Source organism: Neovison vison, chromosome 4 (genome assembly GCF_020171115.1).
Source record: "Neovison vison isolate M4711 chromosome 4, ASM_NN_V1, whole genome shotgun sequence".
Lineage (NCBI taxonomy): Eukaryota > Metazoa > Chordata > Mammalia > Carnivora > Mustelidae > Neogale > Neogale vison.
In genome coordinates, this window is record NC_058094.1 from 185,411,662 (window position 1) to 185,428,917 (window position 17,256).

At 38.1% G+C, this 17,256-nt stretch overlaps 1 non-coding gene across 1 annotated transcript; it reads left to right on the top strand.

The window, feature by feature from the left end:
• The first annotated feature begins 17,092 nt into the window (after positions 1-17,092).
• On the top strand, positions 17,093-17,165 carry LOC122905811. The gene has a single exon (XR_006384483.1). It is a non-coding gene; the product is annotated as a small nucleolar RNA SNORD2 (small nucleolar RNA).
• Positions 17,166-17,256: the final 91 nt, after the last annotated feature.

A 17,256-nucleotide genomic window follows, 5' to 3' on the forward strand; every position in this document is an offset into this window, starting at 1 on the left:
GGCTGTGCAGTCATCACTGTCTTATTTTAGGACATTTACATCACTCCATAAAGAAACCCTGTACCCATCAGTAGTCCTGCACCGTTCTCCCCATCTCCCTTGCTCTTGGTAATAATTAATCTACTTTGTCTCTCTTTGGATCTGCCTATTTTGGACATGTCATTAAAAGGAATTACACAGTATGTGTCCTTTTGTGTCGGTTTCTTTCACTTAGTGTAATATTCTCAAGGTTCATCCATGTTGTACCTCGTATTGGTACTTCATTTTTTTTCAGTGGCTGAATACTATCCCATTCTATGGATACATCTCATTTTGTTGATGGACATTTGAGTTGTTAATACTTTTGGCTATCTTGAATAATGCTGCTGTGTGTATTTGTGCACAAGTCTTTTTTTGAACATACTTCAGTTACCTTGGGCATGTACCTAGTAGTAGTATTGCTGGGTCGTATGTATGGCAACTTGGTGTTTAACATCATGGAAACTGACTAACTTTTTCCAAAGTGGCTGCACCATTTTACACTTGCACTGCGTGTGTAAAGGTTTTAATTTCCCCCCATCCTCACCTGACATTTGGTATTGTCTTTTTTAACATAGCCATCCTAGTGGCTATGAAGTGGTATTTCATCATGGCTTTGATTTTCATTTCCATCATCTTTTCATGTGCGTATTAGTCTATCTTTGAAGAAATGTTGGTTCAGATTCTTTCCCCACTTAAATTATTTTATTACAGAGTTTTAAGAATTGTTTTAAACACTTATTTATTCCAGAGAGAGAGTGTGCTTGTGCTCAAGTGCATGGGAGTGGGGAGAGGGGAGGGGGCAGAGGGAAGGGGGGGAGGGAGAGAGAGGCAGAATCCCCACTAAGCACAGAGCCTGACCTTGGGGCCTAATCTCATGACCCTGGAGATCATGACCTGAGCGGAAGCTAAGAGTCAGATGCTCAACCTGCTGAGCCATACAGGCGCTCCTTAAGAATTCTTTTAATGTGTTCTGGACTCTAGACTTTGTCATAATATCGTTTGCAAATATTTTCTCCCATGCTATGCATTGTCTTTTCACTTTTTTTGATAGGGACCTTTGCAACACAGAAGTTTTCACTGAAGTCCAGTTTATCCAAATTTTTTTCTTTGACTGCTTGTGCTTTAGGTGTCATCTAAGAAACCATCGCCTCATTATCCAAAGTCATGAAGGTTTACACCTGTGTTTTCTTCTGAGAGTTTTACAGTGTTAGCCCTTATATTAGGTCTTTGATCCATTTGGAATTAATTTTTGTGTAAACTACGAGGTGTAGGGGTCCGACTTCATTCTTTAACATGCTGTTCTAGTTGTTCCAGCACCATTTGTTGAAAAGACTATTCTTTCCCACATTGATGTATCTTGCTCTTGTTGAAAATTAATTGACTCTAAATGTATGGATTTATTTCACAACTCTTGGATTTCTTCCATTGATCCATGTCTGTCCTTAATGCCAGTACCAAACTATAATCTTGATAACTGTACATTTGTAATATGTTGTAGAATGGCTTAGGAATGGAAATTTTTCATGTCACTTGAACTAAAAAAATAGGGAATGCCAGTTTGTAAAATATTAGGGTAGTTTTACATTTTTGCATAAAGTAAATGATGGTGTCATACAAATGATGGGAAGGTTCTCGACTGGGCTTTTTTCCCTTACTCAATCAAATTGACCATAATCTTGGCTTTACAGTAGCTTTACAAATACCCTACTGCCCTTTCCCTTGGTGTAGTGGGGTGAAAACTCAAACCACGTTGATGGTTTCTATTAAGTATTTGAATTGTTAGCCAACTGTCAAGTTAGTATATAGCTTTACAGAAATCCTTCTTTGGGATGGTTCTGAAAGTAAGTATGTCAGTACTCACACAGTCAAAGGAAAGGTAGTATTACCTCAAATCCCATTGTAGATAGATAATCACCCTTAGTATCTGGTAACTATACTTTTGCTGATCAATCTGTGTAAACATAGTTTTACATGCATGGTGTCACACCAAGTACTCTTTCAGCCTCTGCATTCAACAGTATATCATAAATGTTTTGTCATTAAATATAAATCTTACATATTTGCTGGTAACAGAACTGCTGAAATATTTATGATTTCATTTACAGTGCTATTGTTGAAATTCTAAGCTGTTTGTGTGTTACACTTGACGTAGGATTTCAAGTTTCTCTGGAAAAAACTGAATTTTCTCATTATTTTTCCATCTTTGCTATTCTGTAAGTGTAAAACCAGTTTTTGTTACATTTCTTTAATTTTGACTATAGTTGAATATCTTTTCACTAGTGTCCTGGCCATTTGTATTTCCTTTCAACTTATTCATTTATGGCCATTACCTGTTTGGTTTTTTCCCTTAATGGTTTAAAATATTTTTAATACACATTTCAAATGTGTTTTTCAGTATGTCATTTCACTTTGGGTCTTATGATAGTGTTCTTTTCCTATGGTTTTTTTGTTTTGCTTTTTTCAACATGTTTACCTTTTTATAAAAATAATCACACTTATCAATTTTTACCTTTGTTTCTCTCTTTTGTGATCATACTTAAAAGGATTTTACCCATCTTAAGTTTACATAGATACTTGCTTGTATCTCCTCTTGGTACCTTTTTTTTTTTTTTTTTAAGATTTTATTTGTTTGACAGAGGGACAGAGAGCACATAAGCAGAGGGAGCTACAGGCAGAGGGAGAAGCAGGCTCCCCACTGAGCAAGGAGCCCAACGTGGGACTTGATCCCAGGACCTAGGGATCATGATGCTCGGCTAACTGAGCCGCCCGGGCATTCCTCTCCTGGTATTTCTATATATAATTTATTTTTGTTACATTTAAATATATAATCCATCTATTATACTTTTAAAAATTATAGAACTTTTTCTTTGGCACAATATATTTGAGTAAGTGTCTTGGTAGGTAGATTTTGCTTTATTTTTGGAAGATCACCTACTTGAGCTTTTCAAGTCCCATTATGCTGGTGCTGGAATAAGAATGAATGGTGAGATCCGGTATTTATATATAATATTTATGCTCTTAATATCCTGACTCTGCATAAATGTCACTCAGATACGTTGCCTCTGCCTACCCTGTAGAGTACTCTGATTACTCTAATGAAGACCACACTCCCTGTTCTGTATCCTCATCACTGTTTAATTTTCTTCATAGCACTTAGCACTATCTGACCTCATCATATTTGGGTTATTATCTCTCCCACTGGAATGTGGATTCCATGAAAGCAGGGATCTTCTCTGTTTTGTTCATTGCTATATCCCCAGAACCTAGAACTGATTCAGGTGCATAATAGCCACTCGATATTTTTAAGTCAGTGCCTATTTTAAAGTATATCATTGTAATTTTTTGATGTGTTAACTTCTGTTGGGATGTGTAAATCTATTTTAGTTAAGCTAGTCACATCAGCCTTTTGATCTTGTTCAAGGTTTTGTGTTACGATATTATGCTAATAAAAGTGATCGCTTATATTTAGAGTGTTCTTTGAGCACCAGCCATTGTACTCAGCACAACTCTCTCATTTAATCCTCACAACAACCCTATCAGAAAGGGTTTCTCATCTTCACAGATGAGAAAGCTTGAGGAGGCTAAATTATTTGCGCATACACACCCCGCCAACAAACCAGTGGTAGGCAACTGAACTTGAAATTACTTATCCGAGTACAGGATTCCTGGCTCCAGAAATTCCTTAAGTATACCAGCAGTTTATAAAGGCAAAGCTCACTGATCTGCCCTCATCCCCACGTTCCCTATTTTCCTTACCCTGCTTTTATTTTTTTTTCTAGAACAGGTATCTGACAAATTGTTACTGTCCCTCTTTCTCCTTCTAGGATGTAAATGCTGCAATGTCAGATTAGTCTGTACCTGGCATATAGTTGGCTCTCAGTAAGCTAAGTAATAAAACTAACATACTTGAAGTGTGATAAGGAAGCAAGTCTAGTGTAAGGAATATTACCTTTTTACATTGGAGTTTATGAAACAAGCAGAGATGGAAGGCTATTGATGGGAGGGATGGAGGGTAGGACTGTTAGAAGAACTCAAATAAGCTCGTTTGTTGAGTTTTAGGACTTCTAAGGAGTAGATTGGGTGGGACTGGAGTTGGGTGGATGGGGCATTGGAAGGGCTTCCTTTTTTGTTGTACTCCTAAGATTTGAATTTTTATCATATACTACATCAGTTACTTAAGTAATAAAAGCATTTTTGGACTTCAGTTCTGGTAATGGCTGACTACTAAAAATAATAAAATGTTGATTTAAAAAAAAAAGAACAAAGAAATGAAAAAAATGGAAACTCCAGGTCAGTTTTTGGGTGAAAATCTAACCAAGGAGGGAAATGGAACACTGGAACAACAAAGCTACAAGACTTGTGACCTGGAAAAGAGGGCTATGTTGGTGCTTTTGGAGCATCTGAGGAAAAAAAAAATAGAAAAGGTAATTTTCCTGGGAGTTTGGTGCAGATTTGCTTTCCTGAGGATTAGTTTCTGGAGTACGCGTGGTTGGATGGGCCAAGATTCACAGAATCTGAACTTGACAGAAGCACAACAGTCTGGACAAAGGCTCATCCCAAGTCTTTAATGGTGTTTCAATATTAAGAAGCAGCAAGCAATAGAGATCCTTGCAAGTTACACAAACAACCTGAATGTGAATGAGAATCCACAGAAATTAGAGATTACATAGACTGGTTATTTGTCATTTTTAAAAGTTTATTAAGATGTAATTTACGTAAGGTAAAACTCACACTTTTAGTGTGCCATTGTATGAATTTTGGTAAATGTGTGTGTTCACACACCCATCAACACAAGATAGAAATCAGTTCATTACCACCCAGAAAGTGTCCTGTGCTCCCCTTCCTCCCCCCAGTTCAAGCCTCTGGCAACTACTAGTCTATTTTCTTCCTATAGTTTTTTGTTTTAAACAATGGCCTGTTATCACCCACAGTGTATAGTAGATGCTGAGCCTATTTATTTCAGCTGAATCACTTGGGATTTCATCCCTGTTGTATGTATCAGTATTTTGCTTTTTTAAATTGCTGAGCAGTAATCCATTGTCAGTGTACCATGTTCTGTTCATCCAGTTACTAGTTGAAGGAGATTTGGGGTGTTAACAATTTATGCTGATGACAAATAAAGCTGCTCTTAACATTCACCTATGGGTTTTTGTGTGTGAACAGATTTCATTTCTCTTGAGTGCCCTTCTAGGAGTGGGATTGCTGGGTTTTATGGTAATTCCATGTTTATAGGAAACTGCCGGTTTTTTTGAAGCATCAGTACCATTTTGTCTTCCCACCATGATGTATGGAAATTCCAGAGGGGGTTCACAGCCTCATTGGAACTCAGTATTGATGGGGGAGGGGAGGTGGGAGTGATGATTACAGTTTTGCTGTTGCTTTTTTTGTTTATTTTTGTTACACTTGGCGTATGGTTTATCTCATTGTTTTTTATTTCTATTTCCCTAATAACATGATATTTTTTCACAGTCTTGTCTATCTTTAAAAGCGAAGTGTTAAACTCATATTTTTTTTAAACTGGGTTTTGTTTTTTTAGTTATTGAATCTTGAGAATTCTTTTTATATTCTAAACACAAATCATTTATCAAAAATTTGACTTGCAAATATTTTCTTCCAGTTCTATGGCTTGTCTTTTTATTTTTAAATATCTTCCAAAGAGCAGACATATTTTGACAGCAGTCCAGTTTGGGGTTTTTTTTTCTTTTACAGATCATGGTTTTGGTGAATCTAAGAAATCTTGGCTAACTCAGAGTAACGAACATTTTCTTCTATCTCTTCTAGAACAGATGTGAGCAAACTTTTCCCATAAAGAGCTAGATAGTAATTATTTTAGGCTTTGGAGGCCATGGAGTCTGTGTTGTAGCTTGAAAGCAGCCGTGAACAATGCATGCATGAATGGGTGATGCAGTAAAACCCATGAGCCTTAGTTTGCTGACCACTGTTATAGAATATTTAGGTGTTACTTAGTCTAATCCATTTCCAATTTTTAATGTGCCAAGTATGGGTTGAGGTCCTTCCCCCCCCCCCTTTTTTTTTGCCTGTGTACGTCCAGTTACTCTAGCTCTGCTCAGTTACAAAGACTATTCTTACTCTAATTGTCTTTATACTTTGTCAATATCCATTATCCCTTCATGGGTAGGTTTATTTCTGGATTGTCTGTTCTCTCTGTTTCTGCTCTTCTCTAACACTACGTGCTGGTTACTGCTTTGTAGTAAGTCCTGAGGTTGGGTAGTGCAAGGCCTCCCAACTCCCTGTGGCCCCCCGCCCCCGATTTTAGTGTTTCTAGTTCCTTTGCTATTTCATACAAATTTCAGAATCATCCTGTTAGTTACACAAAAAGTCTTCCTGCTGTTTTCATTGAGATTGCATTGAATCTGTACATCATTTGTTAATATCTTCAATAGTATTGACTTTTCTAGCAACTAAACAGAGTATCTTAGTTCAGTTTATTAAGATGTCTTCAGTAATTTATAGTTTCCAGCATATAGCTCTTGTATATATTTTAAAGATTTATACCTAAGTATTTCATTTTTTTTTAATGTTACCCAAAATGACACTGTCTTAAAGTTTAATTTCCAGTTGTTTACTGCTGTTATGTAAAAACAATTTTTGTACATTGACTCTATATCTTAAGATCTTAAACTCCACTCCACTAGCTTTTTGTATACTTTGTCATTTTCTGTATACACATACTATCCAAAAATAGAAAATATTTATTTCTTCCTTTCTAACCTATGTGTCTTACTTCCTGATTTATTGTTTGCTCTTCTCTCCCTTCCTCCTCCCTTCTTTGCTTTTCTCTTACTACTTTGGCCAGGATCTCCAGTATTATTGAATGGAAGCCCTAAAAGCTGAGAACCTTGCTTGTTCTTGAATTTAAAGGAAAAGTATTCAGTCTTTCATTATTAAGTTTATGTTCGCTGTAGGGTTTTCATAGATACCCTTTATGATAATGGGGAAGTTGCATTCTGTTTCAGTTTCCCAAGAGCATTTATCATGAATGTATATTGAATTTTGTCAAATGCTTTTTATCTATTGAAATGATCATACGGGTTTTCTTTTTTAAATCTATTTATGTAATGAAATTCATTGATTTTTGAATGTTAAAACTACACTTTTTATATATTTCTGGATTTTATTCACTAGTGTTTAGCTAAGGATTTGTTTGCATCCAAATTCATGAAGGATATTGGTCTGTAGTTTTCTTACAGTATCTTTGGTTTTGGTTTCAGGTAGCGGAGGGCTCAATGAAGAGTTGGGAAGTGGGGAATGCCTGGGTGGCTCAGTGGGTTAAAGCCTCTGCCTTCAGCTCAGGCCATGATCCCAGGACCCTGGGATTAAGCCCTACACTGGGCTCTCTGCTCGGCAGGGAGCCTGCTTCCTCCTCTCTCTCTCTCCTCTCTGCCTGCCTCTCTGCCTACTTGTGATCTCTGTCAAATAAAATCTTTAAAAAAAGAGTTGGGAAGTGGTCCTTTTTTATTTCCTGAAAGACTGTATAAAAGGCTATAAATTTTCCTCTGTGCCCTGCTTTAGCTGTATCCAACAACTTGTGATATGTTGGTTGAAAAGAATGGTGAAAACAAAATTGGCTTAAAGATTGAGGGTATATCGTAGTTGGGAGTATAAATAAAATTTATCAAGTTAGGTAAATTTATCACATTAGGGGCAACTGCTTGTCCCCTAAGGCAGGCAGATTCCCTGAAAATAGTTTTTCCAAATTCCATCAAGCTTTCCATCAAGCTGGAAAGTCTCTGGGGAGAACATACTGACTATTGCCCCAAAGACAGTGTCAGGATTTGTTCCCACTTTTAATGAGCTTATAATGTCTGTACTGGAGTAATTTCAGCAGAAGCATTTTGTTGACTTGAGATTAGGTGCCTGTATGTATGTATTTTTTAATTTTTGTATTTGCAGTCTCCCCGCTGAGCAGAGAGCCCGATGGAGGGCTTGATCCCAGGACTCTGGGATCATGACCAGAGTTGAAGGCAGACTGAATTACTGAGCCACCCAGTTGGTACTCAGCCACTCAGGCACTCTAAGGTTCCTGTTTTTAAAATACTGGAGGTTGGGGTTAATGTGAGAAAAATTAAAATACCAGAAGGGACCTGAGGTTTATAAAAAGTAACAACTTCATTTTTCATCAGTGGGTTCAGGTCAAGGAATGAAAATAATCTGGCAGTCCATTAGATTTAGAGCAGTAGCTATGGAAAAACACGAATGTTGCCTTTTCTTATGTCACAAGGAAGATGGGGTAAGGAAAGTACTCTTAACAGAATATATAAAAGCATTCTGTGAAACCATTAGGCGATTGCTAGAGGGCACCAAAGTACAGTAGTAAGTATGATTTGCAGTAAAGCCAAAAAAAAAAAAAAAAAACCTGAGATACCAGAAAATTCATCTTGTTCAGCCATGTTGGGTGGAAGTTCTCTGCTTTGTGTCATCATTGCTTGGGTTTGAGGGTCTTAAGTTGGCAGAGTTCATCTGAAGATTATCTGCTTCTTGAGGATTTTTGAGATTGAAGAGCTCAAGATCTTCTGGAAAGACCTATTTCATGAGAATTCAAAGGTACTTTTTCTCTGATAATATATCACTTTTTTTTTTTTTTAAAGATTTCATTTATTTGAGGGAGCATGAGCAGGGGGAGCAGCAGGCAGAGAGGGAGAAGCAGAAGCAGGCTCCCCACTGAGCAGGGAGCACAAGGTGGGGCTGGATCTCAGGACCCTGGGATCATGACCTGAGCTGAAGACCCCTAACCAACTGAGCCATCCGGGCACTGTTATGTAACACTGTTTAAAATTTCTATTAGGATTTTTCAGGTTTTGTTCTTTTAGCCTATATTTAGAAAACTTAAAGGAACTCTTGAGATAGTTTCAAGTGAGTTAAAATTTGAAGTACTAAACAGTTCATTCTATTATCAATTCTTCTATAAGGTAAAGAAGCAGATTACAGGTTACCTTGCAGCAGTTCCAGGATATCCAAAGAACATTTATTTATTTATTTTTAAGAAGATTTCATTCATTCATTTTAGAGAGGGGGGGAACAGAGGAAGAAAGACAAGCAGATACCGTGCTGAGTGTAGAGCCCAGTGTGTGGGGCTTGATCCCAGGACCCCAAGATAATAACCTAAGCCAAAATCAAGAATTGGTAGCTCAAGTGACTGAGCCACCCTGGTGCCCCAGGACATGTAGTTCTAAAAGGCACACAGGGACAGTGTGTTCACCTCCCTTACCTCATACACGCGATCTCTCTGGAATCTCTAAAAAAATAAATTCCCGCTAGCTAACATACAGTGTAATAGCTGGTTTCAGGTGTAGAATTTAGTGATCCATCACTTAGAGTCAACACCCAATGCTCAACACAACAAGTGCCCTGTTTTCTGCCTGTCACCCATCTAGCCCATCCCTCACCCCCCACCCGTCTGGCAGCCATCAGTTTGTTTCTGCAATGAAGAGTCTTATTTCTTGGTTTGCCTCCACCGCCCCCGCCACCTGTGTTCTTTTGTTTTGTTTCTTAAATTCCACAAATAAATTAGATCACGTAGTATTTGTCATTTTCTGACTGACATTTCACTTAGCATAATACTCTAGTTCTATCCACATGGTTGCAAATGGCAGTGCTCCCACGTATATTTAGCACGTCTAATTTACACATCAGGTGAGGGAAACTTGGGCTATTTTCATAGTGTGACTGTTGTAGATAATGCTGCTGTAAACATCAGGGTGCAGGTACCCCTTTGAATTTTTTTTTTTTTTTTTTTTTAAGATTTTACTTGTTTATTTGACAGAGATCACGAGTAGGCAGAGAGGCATGCAGAGAGGCGGGGAAAGCAGGCTCCCAGTAAGCAGAAAGCCTGACGCAGGGCCGCCATCCCAGGAACCTGAGATTGTGACTTGAGCCGAAGGCAGAGGCCTAACCCGCTGAGCCACCCAGGTGCCCCTGTATTTTTCTTTTTCTAATCCCTTGTGTAAATACCTAGTAGTGGTGCAATTGCACTACTATTTGTAACTTTTTTTTTACGATTTATTGGAGGGAGAAGGAGTAATCTGGGAAAGAGGCAGAGGGAAAGAAAATCTCAAGCAGATCCCCTGCTGAGTGCAGAACCCAATATAGGGTTCACTCTTGGGACCCCAAGACCATGGCCTGAGCTGAAACCAAGAGACAGACACCCATCCAACTGAGCCACCCAGTGGCCCTTATTTTTAACTTTTTTTTTTTTTTAAGATTTTATTTATTTATTTGAGAGACAGAGATCAGAAGTAGGCAGAGAAGCAGGCAGAGGGAGAGGAGGAAGCAGGCTCCCTGCTGAGCAGAGAACCTGATGCAGGGCTCGATTCCAGGACCCTGGGATCATGACCTGAGCCGAAGGCAGAGGCTTTAACCCACTGAGCCACCCAGGCGCCCCTATTTTTAACTTTTTGAGGAACCTCCATACTGTTTGCCAGAGCAGCTTCACCAGTTCAAATGTAGGACATTTTTACAAGTTGAAAATGTAGAAAGCAGCAATAAATGATGATTATAAGAAATTTTTTTTTCAAAATTTAGAAACTTTGACAGCTTTTGGTTCAGGTCATGATCTCAGGGTTCTAGGATCAAGCCCTGCGTTGGACTCCCTGCTGAGCAGGCAGTCTGCTTCTCCCTCTCCCTCTGCCCCCTACTCCTGCTTGTGTGCTGTCTCACTCTCAAGTAAATAAAATCTGTAGGGGGAAAAAAAAAACTTTGTGTTAAAATAATTTATAAGTATCCACAAGTATAGAGATTTCACAGTGAATTTTTGTAGTTTTATGAAATTTTATCATATAGATTTTTTTCAAGATTTTTATTTTTTTATTTTTTTTAAAGATTTTATTTATTTATTTGAGAGAGAGACAGTGAGAGAGAGCATGAGTGAGGAGAAGGTCAGAGGGAGAAGCAGACTCCCCGTGGAGCTGGGAGCCTGATGCAGGACTCGATCCCAGGACTCCCGGATCATGACCTGAGCCAAAGGCAGTCGTCCAACCAACTGAGCCACCCAGGTAATTTCTATACCCAACACGGAGCTCAGTCATGACTCTGACATCAGGAGTCCTGTGCTCCACCAACAGAGCCAGCCAGGCACCCCTACTCTCATGTATAGACTCTTATAACTACTACAACAATCAGGATACAGAATTGTTCATCACTGCAAAGAAGCTTTCTGATTCTAACCTTTTTATAATCATAATATAATATATATATGATTATATATAATACATATACACATATACTATATATTATATATATAATATATAATATACATATATAATATATATATTATATATATAATATATAATATACATATATAATATATATATATTATATAATATAACCTCTATATTGGTAGCCACTGGTAACCATTGATCTGTTCTTCATCTGTATAATTTTGACATTTCAAGAATGTTATATGGGTGGAATTACATAGTATATAACCTTTTGAAGTTGGCTTTTTTTTTTTTAAACTGAGCATAATGACCTTGAGATCCCTTCATGTATCAGTAGTGTGTGGCATGTATCATGTTACTTTTTATTGCTGAGTAGTATTCCATTGTATGGATGTACTAAAGGTTATCCATTCACTTTTTTAAAAATTTTTATTTTTTTAAGGTTTTATTTATTTGACAGAGATCACAAGTAGGCAGAGAGAGAGGGGGAAGCAGGATCCCTGCAGAGCAGCCCAATGTGGGGTTCAATCCCAGGACCCTGAGATCATGACCTGAGCTGAAGGCAGAGGCTTAACCCACTGAGCCACCCAGGCGCCCCACCCATTCACTTTTTATAGGACATTTTTATTGTTTTCAGTTTTCAGCTATTGCAAATAAAGCTGCTATAAACATTCATGTACAGATTTTTATGTGGATGTGTGTTTTCATTTCTCTAGGATAAATACTCAGAAGTATGATTGCCAAGTCTCACGGTAAGTCTGTATGCTTAACTTAATAAGGAACTGCCACACCCTTTTCCATATATCCAATATCAAGTAGCTGTACCACTTGATATTCCTACCAACTGTGTATGGGAGATGTAGTTGCTCTATATTCTCACTAGCAGCTGGTATTTTGGAATTTTTTTTTTTAAGATTTTATTTATTTATTTGAGAGAAAGACAGAGAGAGCTGAGTGAGGAGGTCAGAGAGAGAAGCAGACTCCCTGTGGAGCTGGGAGCCCCATGCGGGACTTGATCCCGAACGGGATCATGACCTGAGCCAAAGGCAGTCGTCCAACCAACTGAGCCACCCAGGCGTCCCTGTGGAATTTTCTTTATGCCATTCTAGTAGGTGTATTTAGTGGTGTATCATTATGCCTTTAATTTGCATTTTTGTAGTGAGTAATGATGTTAAATATCTTTACATGTGCTTATATACCATTAAATACCACTTACCACTTAAATACCCTCTTTGGGTAAGTCTTTTGTTCATTTTCTAATTGAATTCTTTATTTTCTTACTGTTGCACTTAGAGGGTTCTTTATATATTCTGAATATAGATCTCATGTCAGAATTGTGAATTGCAAATATTTCTCCACGTCTCTATCTTTCTCTTAACAGGGTCTTGTTCAGAACAAAAGAATCTGGTTTTGATAAAGTCCAGTTTATTGGTATTTTTCTTTTATGGGTCATGATTTTGATGTCATGTCTAAGAACTCCACTTAATTCATAAGATTTTCTTCTATGTTGTTTTCTAAAAGATTCGTGGTTTCACTTTTACATGTAGGCTTATGATCCATCTGGGGTTAAGTTTTGTATCAGGTGTGGGTCTAAGGTTTCCTATTTATATCTAGGAATGTACAGTTAACAGCATTTGTTAGGAAAAAAGCATCCTTTCCCCTTCGACTTACTTGCCTTTGCCTTTTTGTCCACATCAGTTGGCTATATTGTTGGGTAGGTTATTTATGGCACTTTCTTCTGTTGATCTGTGTAATCCACATGAGCACACTGCCTTGATTATTGTAGCTATATAGTAACTGTTTGAAAATTGGGTAGTGTGACTCTACCAACTTTTCTTTCTTTCCTTTTTTTATTTTCTGTTTTTGTATTGAGAAACAGTTTCTCTGGAACTACCAAAAACAAAAACAAAAACCCTGAGATTTCATGAAGTTGCAGTAAGCCTATAATTTAGTTTGGGGATTGTTGGTGTCTTTAGTTTGTTGAATTCCAAAACTTAAACATAGTAAGTTTCTCTATTTATTAAGGTCTTCTAAAAATGTTTTTATCAGAGTTTTGCAGCTTTCTCCATATAAGTCCTGTACATATTTTGTTAGATTTAGACTGAAGTTTCCTGTCTTGTTAATTTTAGCCATTCTAACCGGTGTAAGGCGGTATCTCATTGTGGTTTTGATTTGTACTGCCCTGATGGCAAGTGATGTGGAACATTTTTTCTATATTTCTGTTGGCCATTTGTATGTCTTTGGAGAAGTGTGTCTATTCATGTTTTCTGCCCATTTCTTGACTGGATTATTTGTTTTTTGAGTGTTGAGTTGGGTAAGTTCCTTATAGATCTTGGGTACCAGAGAGGGAGCCAGACCATGGGAGACTCTTGGCTCCGGGAAACAAACTGAGGGTTGTGGGAAGAGGTGGGGAGATGGGGTAACTGGGTGATGGGCATTAAGGAGGGCACATGATAACGATGCACAAGGTGTTAAATGCAACTAATGAATCATTGAACACTATGCCAAAAACTAATGATGTACTATATGTTGGCTAACTGAATTTAAAAGAAAAAAAGATTTAGACTGAAGTACTTCTCTTTTAGGGGGAGCAATTATAAACGGTTTTGTGGATCTTAATTTCAGTTTTGATAGGTTTGTTGCTGGAATACAGAAATATCATTGGTTTTTGTATGTGAATCTTCTATCTTGTGACCCTTCAAAACTCAATTATAAGTGTTTCCTTCTATTCTGTTTCCTGGAAGAAATTGGGTAAAATTGCTGTTACTTACTCTTTTAATGTTTGGTACAATTCAGGACTAAAATCATTTAGCCTAGAGATACCTTAACAAAAGGTTCTAAACTGTTGATTCAATTTCTTTAGTAGTTGTAAGACTATTCAAGTTATCTTTCCTTTGGGGTAAGTTTTGTTAGCTTGTAGCTTTTGAGGAATTGGTCAGTTTCATCTAAGCTGTTGAATTTATGTGTTTAGAGTTGTTTGTAATATTCTCTTATTATCCTTTTACTGTCCACTGAGTTTGTAATGTCTGCTGATATCTCCTTTCTCATTCCTCATGTTGACAATTCTCTTCTCTTCCTTATAGGTACTAAAATGCTTTTTTATCCATTGTGTCCATCTCTCTTAATTCATGTATGTAAACTGTTTACTTTTAATGCAGTTACTGGTATGTTAGGATTTAAGTCTGTTTTATTTTTCTGTTTCTTTCTTCTGTTCCTCTTTGATCTTTGCTGTCTTCTGTGGTTCACCTGAACATTTTTTAGTATTTCATTTAAATTTATTTATGGTATTTTAAGTCTGTTTCTTTGTATAATTTTGATAGTGGTTACATTTGCATAAGTAACTTAGTCACAGTTTACCATTATCAACATGATACCATTTCAGATAGAATCTGAAGCATACCATTTTATAGTTGGGATTTTGTTTCCTTTTTGTACCAAGATGCCAAGTGAACAATTGGCTCATGTCAGATTTCCCCCAAGTGACCACAGCAATACCTGATTATCCTTGATGCAGTTGGGCAACTTGGAAAGTTGTATCCATGATTTATCAATATAATAGGATATCATGAAGGAAAAGGTATTTGATCTGAAGTTGAATGCAGACTTCGACTACAAAGACCTCATGAGCATTACTGCACTGATTAATGTGCTTGTGCAACTATGTGTCTCCAGCATCTGGCTGGGGACCAGCTCTTGCCATCAGAGAACTTATGTATAAAGAAAACAGAGCTTTTTTAAAGCTTTTTTTTTTTTTTTAAACTAAAAAGAGTTTAATTCTTAAAATATCTTGAAAGGTGATTGTTCTGGGTTGAATGGTTTTTTCAAAATGTCATGTTGAAGTCTAAACCCCAGCTACCTGGGAATGTGACATTATTTGGAAATAGGGTCAAGTTAAGATGAGGGCCTACTGGGTCATGGTGGACGCTAAGTCCAGTGACTGATGTCTTTATCAGGAGAGGGAGGTTTGGAGATGCAGGGACACACAAGGAGGGAAGTGGGCCATGTAATGACAGCAGCAGAGATTGGAGCACTGCTGGTATAAGCCAAAGAGGGCCACAGATTACAGTGACCACCAGAAGCCAGCAAAGATTTTTCCCTGCAGCCTTAAAGTGGGCATGGCCGTGCTGCCACTTTTATTTTGGACTTCTCATCTCCAGAATTATAAGAGAATCGGTATCTTTTTTTTTTTTTTTAAGATTTTTATTTATTTAGGGGTGCCTGGGTGGCTCAGTTGTTAAGTGTCTGCCTTTGACTCAGGTAATGATTCCAGAGTCCTGGGATCCAGCCGTGCATCAGGCTCTCTGCTCAGCAGAGAAGCCTGCTTTTCTCTTTCCCAGTCACCCTGCTTGTGTTCCCTCTCTTGCTGTGTCTCTCTGTCGAATAATAAATTTAAAAATCTTAAAAAAAAAAAGATTTTATTTATTTATTCATGAGAGACAGAGGGGCAAAAGGAGAAGCAGACTCCCTGCTCTGTATGTGGGATTCGATCCTAAGACCCTGGGATGGTGACTTGAGCTGAAGGCAGACACTTAACTGACTAAGCCACCCAGGCACCCCAGTATCTACAGTTTTAAGCCCCTAGTTTGTTGAATTTGTTGTGACAATCCTAGCAAACTAACAATGACCCAAGGCAAAGTCTGTTCCAAAGATGGCAGGGCTGATGAGATGAGATATCCTGAACTCATCAGCCATCAGGACCAGCCTCACTGAGTTTATCTGGTCTGTGTCCCTCCCTATAGGCTTTTCTCTTACAGACGAGTGACAGATAAAACTGTGGACAACCAGACAGATAATAGGAATGCTGAGTTAAATGCTTAGAAGCAAAATTTCACCGAAGAACAGTACAAACTGATCAGAATTGGGTGGCTCAGTGGGTTAGGCCGCTGCCTTCGGCTCAGGTCATGATCTCAGGGTCCTGGGATCGAGTCCCGTGTCGGGCTCTCTGCTCAGCAGGGAGCCTGCTTCCCTCTCTCTCTCTCTCTGCCTGCCTCTCTGTCTACTTGTGATTTCTGTCAAATAAACAAATAAAATCTTTAAAAAAAAAAAAAAAGTCCCAGGAAACACTGGGAAGGGAAGGTTTCAGAATACTGAAGAGGTTTATAGATTATTTGGAGCTTGTACTCAGCTGCTGTTGTCTCAGAAAAGGCAGCCTTAAGAATATGGAGATTCAAGGAATTTGAGGTATATACACCATTTCCAATTTAGGGGGTCACAGTTTGGGTGGGGAAGGGTCCAAACCAGATCTCCAGAGTCTCCACTTTATGTTATGGGTTGGTTGGGGCCTCAGTGGGGGACATTTGCCGGCACACCTACACGTGACATGTCCTTGTAGTTGCATGACTTCCTCATAGTGCAGTGGTTCAATTCCAAGAACAGTTGCCTCAAGAGGGCAAGGCAGAAGTGCATGACTTCCTTGTGAGTTTGTCTCGAAGGCACATAGAGTCACTTCCATTGTACTCTATTGGTTGGGGACACAAGTTCTTCTCAGGTTCACAGGGAGAAGACATCTACCACCCAATGGAAGGAATGTTAACAGTACATAGTTAAAAAAAAAATGGGATAGAATATGATGTGATACTCTATCTTTGGAAAGGAGTCTACCACCTTTGTAAAAATAAGGAAATCTGACTTGGATACAAAATGATTTGAATATCAAGACTGATTAGCAAAGATTTTAATTGTAAAACTTATATTCCAATATGCTCTTTCTTTTTGGACAGAGGCTTCCTATATCCTTAGAATTTTTTCTAAGATTATCAGCATCTTTACTCTCAGCCCTTATTTTTTATGTGGTCAGTGTAATAGATGAGATCAACCAGTTCGTAGGACATGATTACGAAGAATGGAAGACAGAGAAATTGATTTTTTTTTTTCCCCTCAGAAAATACATCCTGTAATAAAATGATGGCAGTTACCTTTCAGGACTGGCCTGAAATGAAGAGAATAAATACTCATTCCTGATCACTTGGCTACTTGGGGGGGGGGAATTCTTACTAGAAAGAGTAGTAGCTAGTATTTTTTAAATTTTCTGCTGCTGACTAGAGTATTGGCTATTCTG